Source organism: Natator depressus, chromosome 8 (assembly GCF_965152275.1).
Source record: "Natator depressus isolate rNatDep1 chromosome 8, rNatDep2.hap1, whole genome shotgun sequence".
Classification (NCBI taxonomy): Eukaryota; Metazoa; Chordata; order Testudines; family Cheloniidae; genus Natator; species Natator depressus.
This window is the reverse complement of record NC_134241.1, coordinates 54,671,070-54,693,743: the sequence shown is the minus strand read 5'-3', so window position 1 is coordinate 54,693,743 and position 22,674 is coordinate 54,671,070. Positions and strand designations below refer to the sequence as shown.

Sequence of the window (22,674 nt, the reverse complement as noted above, 5' to 3'; positions counted from 1 at the left end):
TGTCAAAAGCTTTCTGGAAATCTAAGTACACTATGTCCACTGGATCCCCCTTGTCCACATGTTTGTTGACCCCCTCAAAGAACTCTAATAGATTAGTAAGACATGATCTCCCTTTACAGAAACCATGTTGACTTTTGCACAACAATTTATGTTCTTCTATGTGTCTGACCATTTTATTCTTTACTATTGTTTGAACTAATTTGCCCGGTACTGACGTTAGACTTACCGGTCTGTAATTGCCATGATCACCTCCAGAGCCCTTCTTCAATATTGGCGTTACATTAGCTATCTTCCAGTCACTGGGTACAGTAGCTGATTTAAAGGACAGGTTACAAACCATAATTAATAGTTCCGCAGGTTTCACATTTGAGTTCTTTCAGAACTCTTGGGTGAATGCCATCTGGTCCCGGTGATTTGTTACTGTTAAGTTTCTCAATTAATTCCAAAACCTACTCTAGTGATACTTCAATCTGTGACAATTCCTCAGATTTGTCACCTACAAAAGATGGCTCAGGTTTGGGAATCTCCCTAACATCCTCAGCCGTGAAGACTGAAGCAAAGAATTAATTTAGTTTCTCTGTGATGACTTTATCGTCTTTAAGTGCTCCTTTTGTATCTGGATCGTCCAGGGGCCCCACTGCTTGTTTAGCAGGCTTCCTGCTTCTGATGTATTTAAAAAACATATTGTTATTACCTTTTGAGTTTTTGGCTAGCTGTTCTTCAAACTCCTTTTCGGCTTTTCTTATTATATTTTTACATTTAATTTGGCAGTGTTCAGGCTCCTTTCTATTTACCTCACTAGGATCTGAATTCAACTTTTTAAAAGATGCCTTTTAAAAGGAGGGGTTAGAGTTAGTAGCCCTGACTGCCACTGATGCTTCGATGACTACTACTAGTAGTGTGAATGGGCTGAATTCTTGGAAGGAGGATGTTGCATTATCTGATCTCTCTCTCAGATTGTTGGTTTAGAACAGCGATCGGCAATCTTTGGCATGCAGCCCATCAGGGAAATATGCTGGCGGGCCAGGACGGTTTGTTTACCTACAGCGTCCGCAGGTTTGGCTGATCGCAGCTCCCACTGGCTGTGGTTCACCGTTCCAGGCCAATGGGGGCTGCGGGAAATGGTGGCCAGCACATCCCTTGGCCCCCTCCGCTTCCCGCAGCCTCCATTGGCCTGGAACTTTTTCTTCCTTCCACCCTTTGCCTCATTTATTTCGATTGAAAGCTATTCAGAATTTGTAGCAAGAGGCGTGTGGAAGGGCAGAGGAAATCTGGGTTGCTGGTCCCGAAAACTCTAGTGGATGCTTTCAATTAGTTTCATTTTTATTTAAAGCCAAAGTACATCTTTGTGCAACAGCATCATGATTAAAAGTGATGCAGCTTTGTAAATATTAGCTGCAAAACTAACTACAGCAGCAGTCAGTAGAGGATGTATCAAATATTTACTGACATCAACAGGAATACAGGCCAAAAAATTGACACTTATGTATCCACAGGTAGGCACCTAAATAAAGGTGGCCCGATATTCAGGGGAGTGGAAAGATGGTGGTATACCACTCATTTTTATATGATTGTATTACTTTTTTGGTTTACATACTGCATATCAATACTGAAGATACATGTGATACTGTCTTTTTGCATGTTCATAAAAATTACTGTATATTTCCCTTATATTTTAACAATGACCATATTTGGGAAATTGTATCTTTCCTCTGTGTGAATTTTGATCACCCCAACATATCTATCTTTTATTATGTATTTTTGGACTACATTCATCATAAAAATCAATAGAAAGATTTAATTCAAATCCCCAAAGTCAGTTTCCTTAACTTATGGAACATGTAGTCAAAATGAAACTATCTGGAAAGTGCATATAAAACTGCAGATTCATTACAAATCTACAATTCTATTCTAACACTATAGTAATGACCGCTCAGACACACATGAGCATAAGGAACAGAACCCAAAACCTTCAGCTCCAAAACATGCCTCTGTCACATAAGCTGAAAGGGAAGCTGCAGTGGCTGTGATAGTATTAAAACTTAGTGAAAGTTATAAGAGGGTGACATTCACGTACAATAAGCAGGTGTGTAATTGTTCTATCCAGTAGAAGGCAATGATAAACACGCTCACTCCAGTCCATTTCAGCAGGATTAGCTGGTTTCCCATGTTACCAGCCGTTTATGTTTAAAAGGCTTTAAATGTGTACTGTACAGTACTGAGATGATTAGAAGGGAAGAATAAAGTATCCTTCTGGCATGAAAATGAAATTTTGGGGGGGAGGGCGGGAGAGCACCTGTCTGCATTTTGTGGTGAAGGGTAGAGGGGCAGGAAATCTAAAAAAAAGTTATTTGCAATCTTCAGAAAATAATGTATAACCTTATTTTACACATTGTTTTAGTCAACATTTATTTAATTTATTTATTTGGAAAGTTTGTAACTTTTCCTCAGGCTTACAGTAAAAACTAAGTGTTAAATGGATAAACATGACAATGACATTTCACTCTAGCGAGAATTCATGTGCCATGTTAGTTGAATACTAACATCCAAGGAGCAGACAAACACACACACAGCCCAGGATACATTTTCAAAGGGATACAGTCAACATCCTGAGGATTAAAATTTGCCTGTCCTTTTGAGAGACTGCAAGTATATAAACACACCCTTCACATTCACGAAACTGGCACACTGAAAAATACAATAAGAAGTTTCAAAAGAGAGGTAAAACCTATGCAGCATTCTAGAATATATATAACTATTAAACACAGAAAATAATAACACTTCACATTATCTCCTGTAGATCTCAAAGCATGTTACAATTTTTTTCATTAATGACGTTGGCACATAAAGTGGGAGTGCACTAATAAAACCTGCAGATGACATGAAGTTGGGAGATCCATACAAAGGAGGACGAGAATATCACACAAGAAGATTTGGACAACCTTAAAAAGAAGAGTAATAGAAACTGGATGAAATCTAATAGTGCAAGGTCATGCATCTAGGGACTAACAAGAATTTTTGCTCTAAGCTGGGGAAGTATCAGTGGAAGCAACAGAGAAGGATCAAGACCTGGGCACATTGGTAAATCTCAGAATGACTTTGAACCGCCAAGGTGATGCAGTCAAGAAAAAAGACTAACGCAATCCTAGGATGCATCAGGCGAGGTATTTCCAGTAGAGATAGGAAAGTGTTATTACCATTATAAAAGGCACTGGTGAGACCTCATCTGGAATACTGTGTGCAATTCTGGTCTCCCATGTTTAAGGAAGATGAATTCAAATTGGAAAGGGTGGAAAGAACAGCTACTAGGATGATCAGAGGAATGGAGAATCTACCCTATGAGAGGAGAGTTAAGGAGCTTGGCTTGTTTAGTCTAACAAAAGGATGAGGAGAGAGATGATTGCTCTCTATAGATACATCAGATGGATAAACACCAAGAAGGAGAGAAGTTATTTAAATTAAGGGCCAATGTTGGCACAAAACAAATGGATATAAATTGGCCATCAATAAGTTAAGGCTTGAACTTAGACAAAGGTTACTAACCCTCAGAGGAGTGAAGTTCTGGAACAGCCTTCCACGGGAAGTAGTGGAGGCAAAAAACGTAACTTAAAAACTTGTTTTAAGGCTGAGCTTGATAAGTTTATGGAGCGGGTGGTATGATGAGACTCCTACAATGCCATATGGCCCATCCACAACTGCTATGGACAAATATATCCAACTGTCACAGATGGGACACTGGAGGGGGAGGGCTCTGAGTTACTATTTCCCAGCTGTCTGACTAGTGGGTCTCATCCACATGCTCAGGGTCTTACTGACTGCCACATTTGGGGTTGGAAAAGAATTTTCCCCAGGTCAGATTGGCAGAGGCCTGAGGGGAGGGGGGCTCTGCCAATCTGACCTGGGGAAAATTCCTTTTTTTGATCACTTGCTGCTTTGAACTAGAGTAAATGGTGGATTCTCTGCCATTTGAAGTCCTCAAATCAACTTCAGTAACTCATCCAGAGGTTATAGGCCTACTACAGGTGTGTGGGTGGGTGAGGTTTCATGGCCTTCAATGTGCAGGAGGTCAGTCTAGAAGACAGTCCCCTTTGGCCTTAAAGTCTGCAAGTCTATGAGGTGGATATGCATTATTAATGCAATTTCACAGACTGGGAAATCAAGTGCAGAGAAGTTAAGTGATACAGCATGTCAATGGTAGAGCTGGGAATGGTGCCTGGGTCTTTGATTCCCAATTATGTGTTGTTCTCTGCTGGGAAGGAAAACTATTTTTTTTTAAAAGATGTAATTTTTAACTTATTTTCCTTTGTCAGTATTATTTATTACTCCATTAGGCACACATGGAAATGGACAGACAAATGGATAAATGAAGACCCCATCTCAAAGAGTTTGCAGTCTGAGGTCCTCATCCTTTAATTTGTTCCATGAAGGCAGATCCTGCGTCCACTGGTCTCCCAGTGCCTTGTATAATGGTAATAACACTTCCCTATCTCTACTGGAAATACCTCATCTGATGCATCCTAGAATTGCACCGACTTCTTTCTCAACCGCATCACGTTGACTTTAATGGGTGCCCAACCATGCAGAACAACTTGCAGAATTATGGACTAAGGGCTTTGCTCATGTGAGTATTACTATTTTAATCAATGGGCCCACTTGCACGAGTATGGCCATTAGGATTTGGCCTTAAATTAGACTATAGAAAACATCTCTGGGCCTCTCTCCCCCCACACACTTTGTTTGTGTTGTCTATTTAGATTGTAAACTCTTTAGAGCAGGAATTGTTTCTTACTAGGCACTGGTAGAGAGCCGATCACAATGGAGTTCTGATCTTTGTTGGGGTTTCCATGCACTACTGTAATATCAATTAATAATACAGAGAGGGATGGGGGGAGGGGGCGAGAATTCAGGGAAAGTAAGGCAAAGGGATAACAAGTTTTATCATATAGAAAGTTGCGAGTCTGAGTCATAAGGAAGATAATCTAAGAAGGTTTTTATATATACACAACAATCTTAGTTTAATATTCAGCATGGTGTGCCATATGGATACATCATGAAAAAACCTGTTTTCTTGCATTTTGTTGCACTTTAGATTTAACAGTACTTTAAAAATTACACTCTCAAGTTCACAGATCCAAAATGTTACACTTTTTTCCCCCTCTTGCATTGGCTACTTCTGTATGTATACTTCACACAGACACATATACCCCTTTCAAAAAAAAATTCCTAAGTGCTTCAACAACAGTCTAGGGTACCTAGCCCTATTACAGCAGGCACAATAACTTGCCTGCACCACAGCTGCCTGGCCTGCAAGACAGCTCCTGTTCTTTGGTGCCATGACAGTAGTTCAGACACTGCTCCAGTCAAATGTGCCAAGACAGGCTGCAAGACAGCAATACTGCTAACATGCACATCAGTAACTTTTTTCACAAGTAGCTCACTGAAGTCATGACAGTAAAATTACCCACACGTAAAGTGTTCACAGGATCAGCTCTCAAGTTCTTATATCACATTCATCACTGTTGCATCACCTGCAGGCCTTCTTTCACACAGCCCTCTAAGCATAGTTCAACATTTCGAAGCTGATCCACAAAAGCCTTTACCCTCCACATTTAAGTCCCTCTTAAAGACTCATTTCTGCCAAACTGCTTGTAGTGTATAAAGTTGAATTGTATTTGCATTGCATACAATTTGCCTCTTGTTCCTGTTCCATTCCTTCTAACCCCTGTCTACTTGCCTGTCTTTAGATTGCAACCTTCTTGGAGCAGGAAATCATCTTCCATGAGCATTTGGAAAGTGTCTACCCACACATAGCAGGCAGGCACTATTGTAAAATAACAATATTCTGAGCATCTCAGGGATGAATACCGGACAGAAGAAGAGAGAGAGAAAACCAACACTGGGGAACAAATGAAGACAAGAGAACAGAGAGGAAACACAGCTTCAGCGTGATATAAATGTTTCAGACTTGAAAAGTAGATAGACAAGAATCAATAGGCTAACATGTTGAACAAAAACATTGCAGTTCACAGTTGGAACATTTACAATCTTTTTAATTTTGATTCTTAACGCACAGGGATTGTGGAAAACCCCTGTCCTACACTGACTTTTCTATTTTCCTTTTCTTCTTCCTGGTTCAAAGTCAATCATATTGCCCATTAATTGGAGTATAAGATCTGCCCTCATTACTTCCTGGGCAGATCGCTACTTTGATGCTCTCTTTTGGAAAGAAAAAAAAAAGGGCAAAGGCCAGCCGATAGCACTAATATAATTAGTATTGTTAGTAGTATTTATATAGCACCAAAAATATGCTAGGTGCTTTACAGACAGAGTAAAACAAGTTCCTGACCCAGAGAGCTCCAGGAAAAGAAGGAAGCATTTTATCTTTATTATTTTAAATCTCTGCCTTTCCTCCCCCACCTTTAAATTAACTCTTGACTAAGTCTTGTGATATCCATGTAAGCCACACCTGTCTGCTGATATACAAACCTTATCCTTTCATTTTTGTTATCAGTATTTTCTAGTTTTGTTTTTTGACACCACATTTTCTCTTTCATTCACCACCTCATAGCACCCCTTACCTATCAACTGTTTAACCCTTTACTGTCCATTTCTGACTAACAGCTAACCCGATACCTTCCTTTCTTCTCATTTAATAAGCTCACAACCAGCTACGTCCACCCTCTGCCTTACTACACTGCAACCTGCCTCTCAAATTCCTTTGCACATTGCCAACCCCTGGGGCTGCTGTGGTAGAGATGGGGTGGCTATAGCTGCTGCTCCATCAATCCTTGCTCAAGGGTGGAGGAATAGTTAGCTGTTCTGGTCCACATGATAGTGCTGGGAGAATGCCTCTCAGGAGGCCTGATGTCCACAATGTTTTGTTCTGCTGAGCACCCTGCTGGTTTACCATCCCCAACCACTGCTCTGAATCCCTTCTCCCTTGGGGCAGCAGGGAAACATATAAACTCCCCTCCCTCCCTAATCCAGATGGTGTGGGCTCTTGCCCACACCGTGGAATGCGGTAGGGGTATGAGAGCAGGTCTGGAGCCATTATGTCAGGTGCCACAGCCCACCTGGGAACATGTGAACACCTACACCACCTGAACAGCAAGCCCACAAGACTGAGGGGGAAGTATTTTTGGTAAAGAAACATAATTTTCCCCCTTCTAAGATATTGTTATAGAACAGTTTTTTTTAAAAAGGCTTTTAAAGCTATGGTAGATCCCTGTGATAGGCTCTTTATTCAAAACCCAGTTTTGGTAAACTAAACTTCTTTACTTACCAAAACACTGTTTTTGGAGTGACAAAAAGTTTCTATATCCAATTACATAAAGAATTCTATTAAAAGAGTCTACATTTTTGCAAAAACTTTAAAGAGGCCATTTTCCAATTTTCCATTCAAAAACTTTCAACTAGCTGTACCACTAGAGACCGTTCAAGATTTGCTCTTCTATGCTCAGCAACCAGACACACTGCTCTGTAAAAGTTATTTTTAAACGGATGACCAGAACAATGTTTTTACAGTAGAATGATTTTTACAACAGCTTTCTTATTGTTTTCCAAAAGATTTCTGCTATATTTGTAAGTATCATGTTTTTCCTTCTATTATTTCCCTCCCTACCATATGCTTCTAGGCTGTTTCAGTCTTACCTCATTTCCTTTTCCTTTTTCACTTGCTCTTCCTCCTCTACTTTCTCCTCCCTTCCCCTCCAAATTCACTGTAAAATTGTATTCCTCCTAAGTATTTCTGTTATAGATCTAACACAATGTCAGTTAGTGTACAGGATAAACAGCAGGAGGACTGTTAAAGATAGCTGCATGCAGCATAACTGGAGATTAAGTAACAGTAAGGGAAGAGACAGAAAATGTAGAACCCCAGACGCCCACCATATTCCTTTTTCCCCCCAACTTTGACCTAGTTTGTCTTTGCTGAGCACCTCACCAGTCAAATTTACTGAACTTATTGGCCAACTGCAAGGAAGGTCTAAATTTCTGTCAGTAACCTGGCATGTGACCTGAAGGAGCCCTAACACTTTATACTACTTCAAGGATGAAGGTAATTCCCCTTCTCTGTTTTCCATCCACTCTTACTTAGCACGCATTTAGAGGCACAAAATCAGTGGCACATCCTTATGACCACAAAGGCCCACATGCCCCTTCCAGAAACTACTGCACTTTTTTCCTTGACTCTGAGACTATAGTCCCCCAGAGAGAATGCAAGAAGCATTCACTCCCATCCCAGCTCTGTTTGCAGCTTTATGATATGTTATCGACACCAATTGTAACTTCTAGCCTTTGACTCTGTTTGCGCCAAGCAGCACGCTCACACCCACTTTAACAAACTACCCTCAGGCTTTTCAAGCAATACAAAACTTTCTTTAGGCAACTTCATGAGAGTCTAGTGGTGGCAGAAGAGAGAAAGAGGAGGAACTGAGAGATTACAGAGCAAGTGGGGAAAAGGATAAGCAGCTGCACAGGCAAAAAAGCTAATAGGTTGGTAATCAACTCTAAGAGAATTAGTAAACTGAAACATAAGCAGGGCAGAGTAATTCATTAGGTGGAACCATCAAAAGAAAACCAGGTCTTTCAGGTCTTCTGTGTTCTATTCTACTGAAACCAAAATAGAACTGGCCTTACATTGCCAGAAATCCCTAGCCTGGTCCTCCTCGTTACAAAACATTCTTCTGTCTCCCAAGCAGCTACTTTGATAGTCTTGTATTCCTCCTGGTGAACCTGATTTGTCTGCAATCTCCAGCCCTGATTTATCCTCCCCCTAAGCTTTTGTGCATGGGAAAGGAACTACCCTGGAGCTAATCCTTTTCTTTTTTGTAAGTGACCATATTGTGTCTCTCCCTCTTCTCGCAGGAACTGGGATACAGTCTGATCATTGCCAATAAAAACTTTCCTTTGGCTGTTTCAATCAAAACACCACTAGGGGAGGGAGGCACCTCTGCCCCTCCCAAAAAAACCTCCTCTATTTCTGCTCCATTTAGATTAAGGAATAAATATGGGAACACAAATATATCCTTTTTTGCACAAATATATCACTATTCTAGGCCAGTCTTAACAGCAGCTCTGGGTAGGGGTTATTCTCCACTGTAACCCACTCATATAACTCCCATTAACATTACTGTAATGGAATTCTACAGCAACAAAGGGAGAAATGATTCTCCTCTATCACAGCAGTGACTGGCATCATTGAATATGGTGATACAATGGAAGGAACACTGCACTTGTTAGGGCTCCAATTTTGTAAACATACATATGCTTAATTTTAAGCACACTGTTACTCCTGGGGGAATTCTGCGCCACTGCACATATGCAGAATTTATGTCCCCTGCAGATTTCTTTGCTTCCCTGCAGAAAAATGATTTTCTGATAGGGAAGCGAAGGGAAGCCACAAAAGCGGTCATGAGACCCTCCCGAGCAGTATGTTTTGGGAGCCCAAGGCAGTTGGCAGAGAGGTAAATCACTGTGGGGCAGTGGGAAGGACTGGGAAGACCCAGGTGGTGGCTCCTACTCTGTGCCAGGCTTAGATTCTAGTCCCAGCTGGGCTGGGGAGGATGGATCTTCCTCTTCCCCTGCACAGCATCCAGGGCCAGGACAGACCCACTCCCAGATTTCTCCCAAAGCTTCAGGAAGATCTGCACACTCCACCCCACCACCCGCATCCATTGCTCCTCAGCTGCTGGGGAAGGGATCACTGTACAGGGAGGTACTCCCCCATCCGCCCAACCCCCTGCATCCAGACGCCCTCATACCCAGACCCTCTCACTGAGCCTCACCCCCCTTGCACCCAGAACCACCCCCCCTTCCAAGCCCCACTCCCCTGCACCTGGACCACCCTGACAAGTCATTCACAGCCAGTGTCCCACCCCATTGAGATCCAACCAGCTTCACCTGGATCCCCACCCCACTGCGCCCCACTCCACGAACATCAGGACCCTTGTGCATCCAGATCCCCTCGCACCTGGATTCCCCACTGAGCTGCCCGCACCCAGATTGCCCCACACAGAATCCTCTGAACCCACACCTGGATCCCCCCACACTAAGCCCCTCCATACTTGGATCCTGCTGGGCTGAGCCTGCCTGCCCACACCTGGTGCACCTGGCACAGAAGGGCAGGACCCTGGGGTGTTTCTCGGGCAAGACCAGTCCTTGCACTGTGTCAGGGTTGGGTGCAGCCCCACCGCTGAGTCCGTGTCCTGGGGGGAGCTGCAGAATGATCTCCCACCTCTGTGCAGCCAGTGGCCTATGCTCCCCAATGCCATGCTGGAGTCTCCACATTTATTTGACAAATAAAATTTGCAGAATTTTTTGTTTTTTGGCACAGAATACCCTCAGGAGTAGCACATGTGTTTGCAGGGTCAAGACAGACTGCTAATTCCCATTTGTGCCCTATAATACACCTATACCTTTTTACAGAGAGGGGAAGAGAAGAAGGAGAGGAGATAACACATTTGTACAACAAATATCTACCATTCTCCAATTAACCTTCAATAATCATAGGGAGCCCAGAGTTCCTTCTCCCTAGCCTCCAAGCTGAACAAATAGACTGTAATCAATCACTTCTCTAGATTATCAACCTATGAATTTATTGTCTCCCAAAATGATCCAAGGCTACTTTAGACAGTAAGGGCCAAATCCTGCAAACCTTTCTAAGGCAAAACTCCCACTGACTCAACAAGAGCTTTGCCTGAGGACTATAGTGTGCCTTGGCCTGTACAAAGAACTGAGGATCTTCTCCTATAGCCTTTCATGGACCACCTCGTTTTAGGTCAAGGCACACACAAGTGAGCCAGGCTACTCACCGGTTTACTCCCTTCATAGAGCAGGTGGGTGAGGAGTCATCTAGGAGGGGCAGAGAATGGGCAAAGCCTTAGTTCCACTCCTTTAGCTACTCTTGTCAGAGCAGATGAGCCAGCATGGCATAGGTAATAATTTATTGCTACTACAGACCAGCAGTAAATTACTAGCTTCCAGAAGCAAAGAGGAAATTGGAGGAGTGTCTCTGAATCATCATGCCTCCTGACGCTATTCCTGGATGGTACAGTGCATGTTCTATTTCTTGCCCAGAGCTGTGCCTAAGATTTACAATAAGGTCTGAGCCAAATCCTACAGTGGCATTCATGGCTGAAGTATTTTATTTACTCTGAACAAGAGTTTGTGTATGTTCCTGAACTATGCTAAGTGTAACTGTCCTTTGAATTATTTGAATAACTGATGAGTCTATTTAACTACAAGAGTTACATAGCCTATGTAATGTTTTCTGACTTCTACAGAAGCTAGTAATTTGCAACTAGCAGAATCATTGTGCACTGACACCCAAACTTAATGGACCACACCACACATTATGTCAATTAATAATTGGAAAGCACTGTTATTTGTGTTACCTTAAACTCAAGACCCTTTACAAATAGTAGAAATTTAACATCAGAAGCCACCTCCTGAAAAACTGTGAACCTCATCCATTGTTGTAAGGAGTGAGTCCACAATACTCCCAACAGTTACCCATAAGCAAAGTGAAAGAGTATTGATAACTGGCCACATTCTATGGAATAAGGCTAGGCAAGATGTAAACCTTGGAAAGTCAACCTCACCCTGGACTACTGCTGAATACGCAGTTTCCTGCTTTGTGAAACCATCCACAGAATAAGATGTGCAGCACACTTCCCCAGTCATCTGCCCTTCAACCCTCTATCACACTAGCAACAAATATCTAAGCCTGTCTGCCTTGGTGCCAAACTGTCTTGATTCACCCACTCCCTGTACCAAGTGACAAGCTTCTTGCCTCCCAACCCCCTTTATAGTTACAACTCCCCTTCTTCCCACTAGCCACACACACCCCCCGACAAGTCCATAGCCTATATGTTCTATCTAGGTATTTAAATTAACCTGGGGTATCTGAGCACCTGTTGATATAGACTCCGTGCCACTGCTGATCCTCAAGACTGGTTTTAGAACCGTAACTGAGAATTTCCTTACATTTAAGTGATGAAGGCTGGGATTTCCAAAGGGGCTTAGGAAAGCTAGGTGCCCAAATCCCACTGCAAGTCAATTGAGATTGGGTGCTTAATTCCCTGAGGCAATTTTGAAAACCTCGCCTAAATTCACAGATGTGCATGCAAGTGAATTTAACTTCACAGGAGAGGAATACATTCTCAACCTTAACTGTGGATTAAAGTTCTTGCTGTTTTTAAACTTGAGGAATGTTACCCTCTATGGGCAGCACACACCTTTGTGACAGTGTTTTGAGTATGTAAAATGTTACAGTTCCAGGAAGTACACACGAAAGTCAGCGTCTATCATCGAGAAAAAAAATCATAATCTGTCCATCAGTCATGCGTCAGTCTTCATTGCTCTGGGACACTGACAGAGTATGACTGCTTGCGTTATTTGCAACAGATTCGTTCCCTGTTGCTGACACCTTCGCCCAGTGCTGTACCATGGTCCTCTGCTAGAGAAAGCTGTTCCAGAACACTCAGACTGGCTGTTTCGCTTTTAAAAGCTTTCCGAGGATATTTCTGCAGACTGAAACATGACGATTTAAGGCAAGAATCTGCAGCCTGCGGGATGGGGTGGGGGAATAGGGAAGGACTATCATGAACATCATTCCAAGTAAACCACTTTAATTAGGGTGAGAAAGGAAAGCTCCCCAAACATCAATTTAAGGGTTACTTAGTTTATCCCCTAAAGAATTTGAAACACAAAAGAAAGATGGGAAGCACCCAAAAATCAGGAAGAGCTTTTCATCTTGAAGATGTCTCTCTTCCTACACAACTGAGACAGAGGGAATGCAGTTTGAGCTATTAGGTTTTTTGAATACTGAAAAAACAATGCTGTTGAACTGCTTGTTCATTAAGGGATTTTCAGGTTGGTTTCAGTATCACTAGAGTCAACTTTGATTTATAGATACCCACACCCAGAGAGTGTGCAATAAACTAAAAATATACGTTATAAGAAACGGGCAACATGCACAGTTAGATCCCAGAACGGAAACAAAGCCTGAAGGAAAAATATAATGCAGATAATACAAAAAATCCCCCTAAAACTGAGACTAGTCCTGAGCCTGCCAGTAAAGAATGCACCTTAATGTACTTCCGTGATAACTGAGGGGGTGAGAATGTCATAGCTTCATGCCTGAACAAGGCAGGCCCTGCACTTCATCTTCTCAACACGATCTCTTTTGGAAAACACAGTAGCTCCAATTTGCCATTTTAGACTGCCACAAAAATAAAGAATCACATAAGAGAAAGCTGGTCCCAGCTGCTGCTATGGATGCCAGACTCTGCCAAATTTCCAGTATCCACCAGACCTCAGCTACTGAGTTGTGCCTATCTACCAAGAGCAGTGTCAATGGAAGAGAAAGAACACCATCCTCAAGAATAGCACCGAGAGCCCTCCTGAGCCATTTGACTCTGCTCAACACCACAACACATAAACTAAGGGTCGCTGTCCATTCCTACTTCACAGGACTCCATGGAATTGAAGCTGTCCACCAAGTGAAGTAGATACACCCAAATCTACTTTCAACATAAGACTGAGTCATGGCAAACTTTGCTGGCACACCAATGCTGCACAGAACCTGTATTTACTCTAACAGGCAGGTGAACACCAGATCTTACTAGCTTGTTCCCCTAATGGATATCAAGGATGGAGTGGTTGTTCAGCAAACCTTCAGGACATTTATATTCATCTTATTTTACCCAAATTTCACGCATCTGCACTTTTCTCCATTACTTTTATAGGTAGAGGTATCCAAAAAGTCAGTATCTGATATTTAGAACTTTTTCTAGCTGTTCATAGCAGTTAAAAGGAATTCTCATAGAAGAGTGAACCATGACAGGCCCAAATCCCCACTGGCTACACATCAACTTTCACATATCATCTAGAAGCACTGCAGTCACTGCAAAGGCTGTTGCTCCCATGAGAAAGGCAGCCAGGCTCCCATGTTCTTTCCTCTATCTCTTCTTTGCTAAAACAACTGCACTACCCAGTGTCCTTAATTGTGCATACCCCCAAAATCCTGATTAGTGAGTAAGTCTAAAATTCAGAGGCCTGTTTGCCAAACATCCATCACTACTAAGAATTCAAAAATTGTTTTCATTTTATTATAAGGGACTTGGGAGGAGGCCAGGGTAGAAACCCAAGAACAAAAGTCCATGAGTTAAGGCCCTCTCCATTGATTTTCAGTGCATAAATCTGGAAAATTTGGGTAAATTTCCCCCCGTTTATTTATATTGCATAAGCTGTCTAGAATTTTTTTATATTCTGATACATAGTTGGAATATAGTTATGCTTTATTTACTGGAATCAAGTGAATGAGGCTATGGCATTTATGTCATGTTTACAGATATGTTAAAGGGCTAAAATTCTGGTTAGTACCAAAGTGGTTCTGGCTCCTAACGCACTCTTTTGGGAAAGTGCCCACTCGTATGTACAGACCCTGCAACATTTTGCCTATTAAATATATACTTCATAAGCCTCAGCACTCTACATCTCAATCTACAACTTCTTATAACTGGTGGAATAAATGATAAGCGACAGCCAAACCTAAGACTGCTCAAAGTAAGCTTACACAGAGGTCCTGATGTCTTCTACGCTCCGAGGACTTTTTCAAATATATTATTTGTTTTACAGAACAGGGCCCCATTGTGCTAGGTACTGTACAGAACACATAGTAGGAGATAATCCCTGCCACAAAGATCTTACAATTGAAATAGACAAGGGAGACAAGGGTGGGAGGGGAAAGAGGCACAGAGGAGTGCAGTGACTCGTCCAAGGTCACATAGCAGATCAGTAGCCAAAATGGGATTAGAACCCACATCTCCTTACTTCTACTCCATTGCCCCATACACTGGACCATGCTGCCTCCTTGTCAGGCCATCAGGCCATCAATATTCAGGTGAAACTATTTTGTAGCATCTTATCTTTATTCCAGAATTACTCTTCCTTAAGGAGAACTACACTAGGCACACATGAGATGATAACAGATGCTGTTGGATTATTATTCTGTTTTACTGGAATCCATTAGATTTTAATGTTTATGTATCACTGTCTCATCTAGCATCATTAATTAAGCTTCCCTGCTTTAATAACAAAGTAGAATATGCTTGCCCAAGCCTGGAAAATGCCTCTCACTTTAAATGTAATTTTAAGGAATTGCCACACACATTTGGGAAGCAGCAGTACTTTAAACCACAGTCATTCAGAAGTTTCAGGAGAAGGGGTGTTAAGTCACCCTATACAACTACTGTGGTTGCCACCAATTCTGAAGTCTAATTTAAACGATCTCTGTCACCCAAGTGACCACTAAGACTCGCACAGTACTCTTGGATCATCAACAGGAAACCTCTTCAGTGGAAATTCTTCAAACCACAATTGCAAGGAATTGTTTTCAGAGGAATGTGGAATGTAAAATGAAACTTGGTAAGATACACATCTTCTCAGTATGATTTGAACATTAAGTTGAAACCTAAGACAAAGAATAATTTCAGGCACCATGCTGTTGGTTTTATTTGAAGGATGCTCTCCTTATTTGATTCTATGGTTCTTAACACAAAGCTCCTTAATGCAACTTTTCAATTCCATTCCCCACCCTCCTCACACATACATCCCTCAAGATGTTACACCAGATATCTTACTAAAATATACCTTGGCAGAAACTGCAAACGAAAACTGGTCAAGTCCCTCTTTGGCCTACAGCAGTTCTTGCATATTCTGGTTTTGGGTAAAAACCTACTGAAATCTATATACAGGAGAAACATGTTGCTACAGAAAACGCACTCCTTTATTTTTAGCATTTGTACATTTTCACTGAATAAAATAAGCCATGTACAAAGCTTATAATTGAGTGTCTCTTTGGTATTTGATATACAGTACTGTATACTTGTACTACAGTATTTTCTTCACCACACTTAGTCAAAGTGACTAAGTTAGCTTTTTTACATAAACGCTAAGGCTTGTAATTTTCTGTCTGAGATATATCACTAAGTATTGTATTACCGATCATGCTACTGTTCTGTATAGAAATAAGAGGGAAAGTATTCTCCCAGCCCTCGGATACCACAGTGACAGGCACTTAAACTAGAAAGACGGAGTTTTGCATACCAGATGAGGTTGTACCATATATTTTTAAGACAGCAAAACAAGAAAAATACATTAGCATAATACAGTTGACACAGATCCACACCTGCAAGAAAATTTGCTTTTAAAATTACATCTGTATTATGGGGCTTTGGTATTGCACTACACATTGTCCCCTCTCAGAGGGCCCTACATAACGGGACAATTTCACCTAATCCAGACAGTCCTCATCTATATTGCAATCTATTTATAAAGGGCACCTGGTACACCACATAACCTTAACTGCACACACGACGACCCAATAATGCTATAATATATTTGCATGAATATTGTGGCACTCATTTATGTAGGACCACACATGCTGCATAGATGAGACACAACCAGGGAAGAATGAGGGGTCATCCTTGTTTGAGTGCATAGTTGCTTTGGTGGGTTTATGTCCAAAATGTAATGCTGTTCCATTAATTTATGATAAAGGATGTTCAGGGGCATGGAGACAGTGACAACATGGGCTCTATCCTACCTCCACTGAAGTCGATGGCCAAACTCCCATTAACTTCAATGGGAGCAGACTGGGCCCCAGGTCAAGATGAAAATCAAAATGAAACTATGACTTGCGTTGGCAACAATAAAATCATCCCATTTTCCCTGAAAAAGAAATGACACCATCACATAGGATAATAAGAGTTCTTTATTCTTAGATTATAAGATCTTTGGAACAAGGACTCCGTTTACCTTTTAATTTGTCCAGCACCTAATACAACAGGGTCCCCAAACCCAACTGAATGTTACTTAGCATCTAGAAACCACAGTCACGGATCATGACTCCACTGTGCTAGACACTGTACAAACACAAGGGAAAAAAAAAAAAAAGACATTCACTGCTCCAAACTACTGCAATGCCCATAAGATAATTCATACTAAATAATAATTACAGCTCCCCTCTTTTCCATTACATTAAGTTCAAGCTTCTTGGCCCCACCTTTCACATTTCTGTTCTTCCCTTCTTATCTGTTCTTATCTCTTATCAATTCCCAAACTCTGCTCCACCAATGATGCCAGGTTTGACTGTCCACTTCTCCCACAGCCATCTTCACATCTTCTTTCACCCTGCTCCCAGGTATGGACCTTCCTCCCTGAACTGATCCATAAGACCACTCCTTCAAATAGCTTCTCCAACCCCACTGCTTCTGCAACAACTACAAGAAACTGGCCAATTCATAATGTTGAGGCGTTGCCAGAGACAGCTGATGTATATTAATTTTAAACAAAACCACACCTTTGATTGTAGGTTGCTCATCTTCTTAGGCCCTGATCCTGCACTGTGATCAGTATGTGCCCACATGGAGCCCCACTCAAGTCAATCAGACTCTACACAATTTCAGGGATCTGCTCACATGCAATAGCTTACATGGTTGGGGCCTTTGGAGCGGGCACTAACTCTACCTGGGAGCGTGGACTGTGCCAACACATTGTTGGTGCTACTGAAATATATATACTCAGTAATACTACAGAATGAAAGGCATAGAAGTTTGTTCTAAATATGATCTTGAATATGCAACAATGTCCTTTTAAACATGTTTTTGTAAAGTATTTTCAACAATAAGATAAAGTACAGCACACGCCTCAACTGTATTAATATTAATTCTAATCTATTGTGTTGTACTGAATTTGTTTACCTAAAGTTGAACAATCACATCAACCTTTGTTAGTGTGATTGCACAACAAACTACATTAGACTTGAACAACTAAGCTGCTCTCTCTCTCTCTCTCTCGGAAAGATATACAGAAGTTGCTCACTTTTAGTAACACCAACACATAATGATATTACACAGAACAAAAGCAAAATCTTAGCACCAGGTAAATGCTTTCATAACTATGCACTGTACAAAATATGACACGGTGTGCAGATGCTGTGTAATAACCTCACACCCAGTATACACTGTAAGGCACAAGATAAAGCAGAATGTTTTCAACCACTGAACATTATTGCACAATAAAAGCACATCCTGTTGTATCTTGTTCCAACTATAATATGAAGTCAACTATACAACAATGATTTTCAAAATAAATGATTGCACATATAAAAACAAAATCCATAATTTACACATCATGTCAGCTAAAAATGTATCATTCATGTGTTTGACATCACAGCCGTAAATTACAGCTTTAACCATACCAATGCAAAATTCCTTTGGCTTTCTCACCCCAGAATGAGCATGACTGCCATTTCTGACACTTTTCATCCATGTCTATGCCTTTTGGAAATAAACAGACACAGTAAATACCTCCCAAGATATACTCTATGTTTAAATGCTGTTCCATCAATGGCACAGCAGTGGAAAGGTGTTTTGTTTTTTTTAATATCATAATGAAGTATTAATTAAAACAAACACCAAAACCGAAAGCAATAAACATAATTTGGGGTCCCCTAACACAAGAAAGTGCAATAGCAAGGCTATAGTGCTCTGGGCTTCTCGTTTCCCCTAAAAAGAACTGGAGTACTTATGGCACCTTAGAGACTAACAAATTTATTAGAGCATAAGCTTTCGTGGGCTACAGCCCGTTTCATTGGATGCATAGAATGGAACATATAGTAAGAAGATTATATGTACATACATACAGAGAAGGTGGAAGTTGCCATACAAACTATAAGAGGCTAATTAATTAAGATGAGCTATTATCAGCAGGAGAAAAAAAACTTTTGTAGTGATAATCAAGATGAACCATTTAGACAGTTGACAAGAAGGTGTGAGGATACTTAACTTAAGGAAATAGATTCAATATGTGTAATAATCCAGCCACTCCCAGTCTCTATTCAAACCCAAGTTTGTGGTATCTAGTTTGCATATTAATTCAAGCTCAGCAGTTTCTCATTGGAGTCTGTTTTTGATGCTTTTCTGTTGCAAAATTGCCACCCTTAAGTCCTTTACTGAGTGGCCAGAGAGGTTGAAGTGTTCTACCGGTTTTTGAATGTTATGATTCCTGATGTCAGATTTGTGTCCATTTATTCTTTTGCATAGAGACTGTCCGGTTTGGCCAATGAACATGGTAGAGGGGCATTGCTGGCACATGATGGCATATATCACATTGGTAGATGTGCAGGTGAACGAGCCCCTGATGGCGTGGCTAATGTGATTAGGTCCTATGATGGTGTAACTTGAATAAATATGTGGACAGAGTTGGCATCGGGCTTTGTTGCAAGGATAGGTTCCTGGGTTAGTGTGAAAAAACAGATTGACAGAGCCAGAAGAGTACCCAGAAGTCACCTACTACAGGACAGGCCCAACAAAGAAAATAACAGAATGCCACTAGCTCTCACCTTCAGCCCCCAACTAAAACCTCTCCAGCGCATCATCAAAGATTTACAACCTATCCTGAAAGTACTCCTGTTCTTTTTGCGGATACAGACTAACAAGGCTGCTACTCTGAAACCTGTAGTTACCCCTAGTTCACCAGTCCACATCCAGGTCAGTAGAAGCCAAGAGTCATTACCACAGGCCTATACAAATCCAGCTGTTTGACTCAGTCTAGTTTCTAATGCACAAACATTCACATAACAAAAGCCATCATCATGACTGACACCCTTATTGGCTGCCTCAGCAGAGAAGCAAAGCACTGGACAGACATAAGCAAACTACCCTCTAACTCAGTGGTTCTCAACCTATTTACCATCGTGGACCACATATGCAGCTCTCTATGTGTTATGTGTGTATAGTATATATATTATATCACGTAATATATATACTACCTGTGTGGCCCAGAGGATGTCACACAGGCTGCAGCTATATGCTGATTGGGCCACAAGCAGCCCATGGGTTGAGAACCACTGCTCTAACCTGTATAGGTGATCCGTTTAACTATTGTTGGGGCTCCAAAGGAAAGGTAGCTACCTGTAGCTCTGCCCCAGGCAAACTGACAAATATTCACTCCTACCAGCCTGCAGTCACCCATGCAGATAGTTACGGATTACTCTGCTGCCCCTAATATTTTGTTGCCCCAAGGGAACTGCCTTCTCTGCCTCTCTAGCAGAACCAACTCTATGGGGGGGAATAAGGGGGAGGCTGCACTACTTCTGTCCATGTTGATCCCACTCTACAAATGAACAGAAAACTGTCTCCAAAATCATTAGCCAGCGCTAAACTCACCATTGCAATGTATATTATTATTAGGAGTCTGACATCACATCAGGGTAAGCACAGTCTGACATCTACAGTTAAGTCAGTGATGGTGTAAGTGCTGGCTGCGTTACAGCCGTTGGATATTGCAATGCATATTCTGTTAAACACTAAAAATGATATTTTATGTAGGGCCTCTCCCTGGACATCCATTCCTTATGAGGATAAGAAATCTCCAGCCAGTTATTTATATTGTCTAACTCCTGTAATCTGAGAAAAATCCACACTTTAGTGTCTTACTTTAGATATTAATGTCCACTTCTGCTGCATATGTTATGGCCAGCTAGCTCCTTTAAGAATGGGTTGTAAAGCAATCTAGGTTAAAAACGGACACAAAACCAGGAAAATGCAGAGGATGGGAACACCCAACCCCCTGAATCCTCTCTCTGGAGCAGGGGCACTTTGCAAACTGCAGAGGAGGAATGAAATCTATTCCACGTACAATAACCAACCAGCCTATCTAGCAAGGACATGAATAATACATGGAAGGAAGAGGAATCTGAGGCACACAAATAAGCACATGAATGGGTCAGCCTTTGGGGGGGAGGATGAGGCAAAGGGGGATCCCCCAGCTCCCGCACCCACAGGCAGCTGCAGGGAGCGGAATCGCCCTGGAAACTCGGCTTAGGGAAGTGGGCGGGTTCCATCGCTTCAGCTCGCAAAGGGCAGCGGCAAATGCGATGGCCAGGCCTCCGAGGGGCTGCAGAAGGCGGCGGAGGCAGCATCTCTGCCCCCTTCCCCAACCGCTCGGCACCCGGCGGCCGCTCCAGCGCCTTCCCGCTCCCCACCCTGCGGGCCTCCCCGCCAGGCTCCCGGGGGAGGCTTCGCCGCAACTAGCTCCCGACGCAGGGGAATGGGGAGACGGGGCAACACTCACCTCAGGGGCCACCAAGCCCCTCCGCCTCCTGCCGGGTCGGCTCAAGCAGGTCCCCCAGTCCCAGGGCGGCGGGAGGGCCGGGCCGGGAGACGAGCGGCTCCAACTCCGGGAGACGGCTCCGTGGGGCGCTCCCGGAGGCGGCAGCGGAGCGGCCTCTTCGGGCAGCAGGGGGAGGGACCGAGCGGGGAAGGGGCGGGACAGAGAAGGCGAGCTCCGCCCGGCCAGGCAGGGGCGGGGAGAGAGAGGCAATTAAGATACAGGGATGGAGGGAGAGGGAAGAGGCAGGCAGAGGCCTGGCTGAAGGAGAAGGGAGGATGGGGAGGTGGAGGGCAGGGTGGGAGAGCGAAACGGGGGGAAATGTGCTGGCTCCCCCCTTCTTCTCTTGCTTGCTGCGCCTTTGCCTCCTTCCCCTCTCCCTGGCTCCCTCCTTTCCCGCCCAATATCTCCTCATGCCTCCGACCCTGGCTGTGCCCTGAGGCAGACCAAGGGGGAATGGGGTGAACTAGGAACAAAGGCCGAGAACGTTCCAGAAGAACGTCCCGACGGGGGCAGATGGACGAGGCTGTGGCATGATCTCCCAAGGGGAATGGAAGGAGCCCCAGTGTCTGGGATGCTTCAAACTAGAGGGGACTCTGGAAAGCATATGGTGAGCACCAATCTTAACGCTGGCTGCAAAGAGATGAAACTACCTGAAAGGCAGTGCGGTCCAGTGACTAGGGCACTGAATTAGGACTCAAGAGATGGGGTGCTGGAACGAGGGGCACTAGGAGTGCAGTAGCAGCCCCTGACTTTAAGTGGTTTCCATCATATACGGGGTTTACAGTTTTGTTCAATGGCTTTCAGTACCCCCACTATAAAAATTGTTCCAATGCTGCTGAGACTGGGGATTTATTCCCTGCTCTGTTGGGTGACCTTGGGCAAGTCACTTCATCTCTCCGTGCCTGTGGTTTCCTTCTCACCTTTTGTCTCCTTCAACTGTAAACTTTTCAAGGAAGGGCCTCTCTTATTTTTATATATATATAAAAATAATATGTACAGTGCCTAACACAGTGGCTTTCTACCTTTCCAGACTACTGTACCCCTTTCAGGAGTCTGCTTTGTCTTGCATACCTGAAGTTTCAACTCACTTTAAAATGACTTGCTTACAAAATCAGACATAAAAATACAAAAATGTCACAGAACACTACGATTGAAAAATTGCTTACTTTCTCATTTTTACCATATAATTATAAAATAAATTGATTGGAATATAAATATCATACTTACATGTATATTATATACATAGTATATAGAGCAGTATAAACAAGTCATTGTCTGTATGAAATTTTAGTTTGTACTGAGTTGGCTAGTGCTTTTTCTATAGCCTGTTGTAAAACTAGGCAAATATCTAGATGAGTTGATGTACCCCATGGAAGACATCTGCTTGCCCCCAGGGGTACATGTATCCCTGGTTGAGAACCACTGGCCTAGCACACTGAGGCCTTGATCTCTGTGGAAGGTGTTTAGGTGATCATGAAATATAAACATTGCAGT

At 42.6% G+C, this 22,674-nt stretch overlaps 1 protein-coding gene across 2 annotated transcripts in view; it reads right to left on the bottom strand.

Annotated features, from left to right (window-relative positions):
* Positions 1–21,297, bottom strand: part of C8H1orf21 (chromosome 8 C1orf21 homolog) — a 199,996-nt gene extending 178,699 nt beyond the window's left edge. The window contains exon 1 of one of the 2 annotated variants that reach the window (XM_074961120.1): positions 21,142–21,297. The gene's annotated coding sequence lies outside the window, so the exon portion shown is untranslated. Of the gene's footprint in view, positions 1–16,609; positions 16,745–21,141 lie in introns of those variants that run through there. The other variant, XM_074961122.1, reaches the window with a different exon arrangement.
* Positions 21,298–22,674: the final 1,377 nt, after the last annotated feature.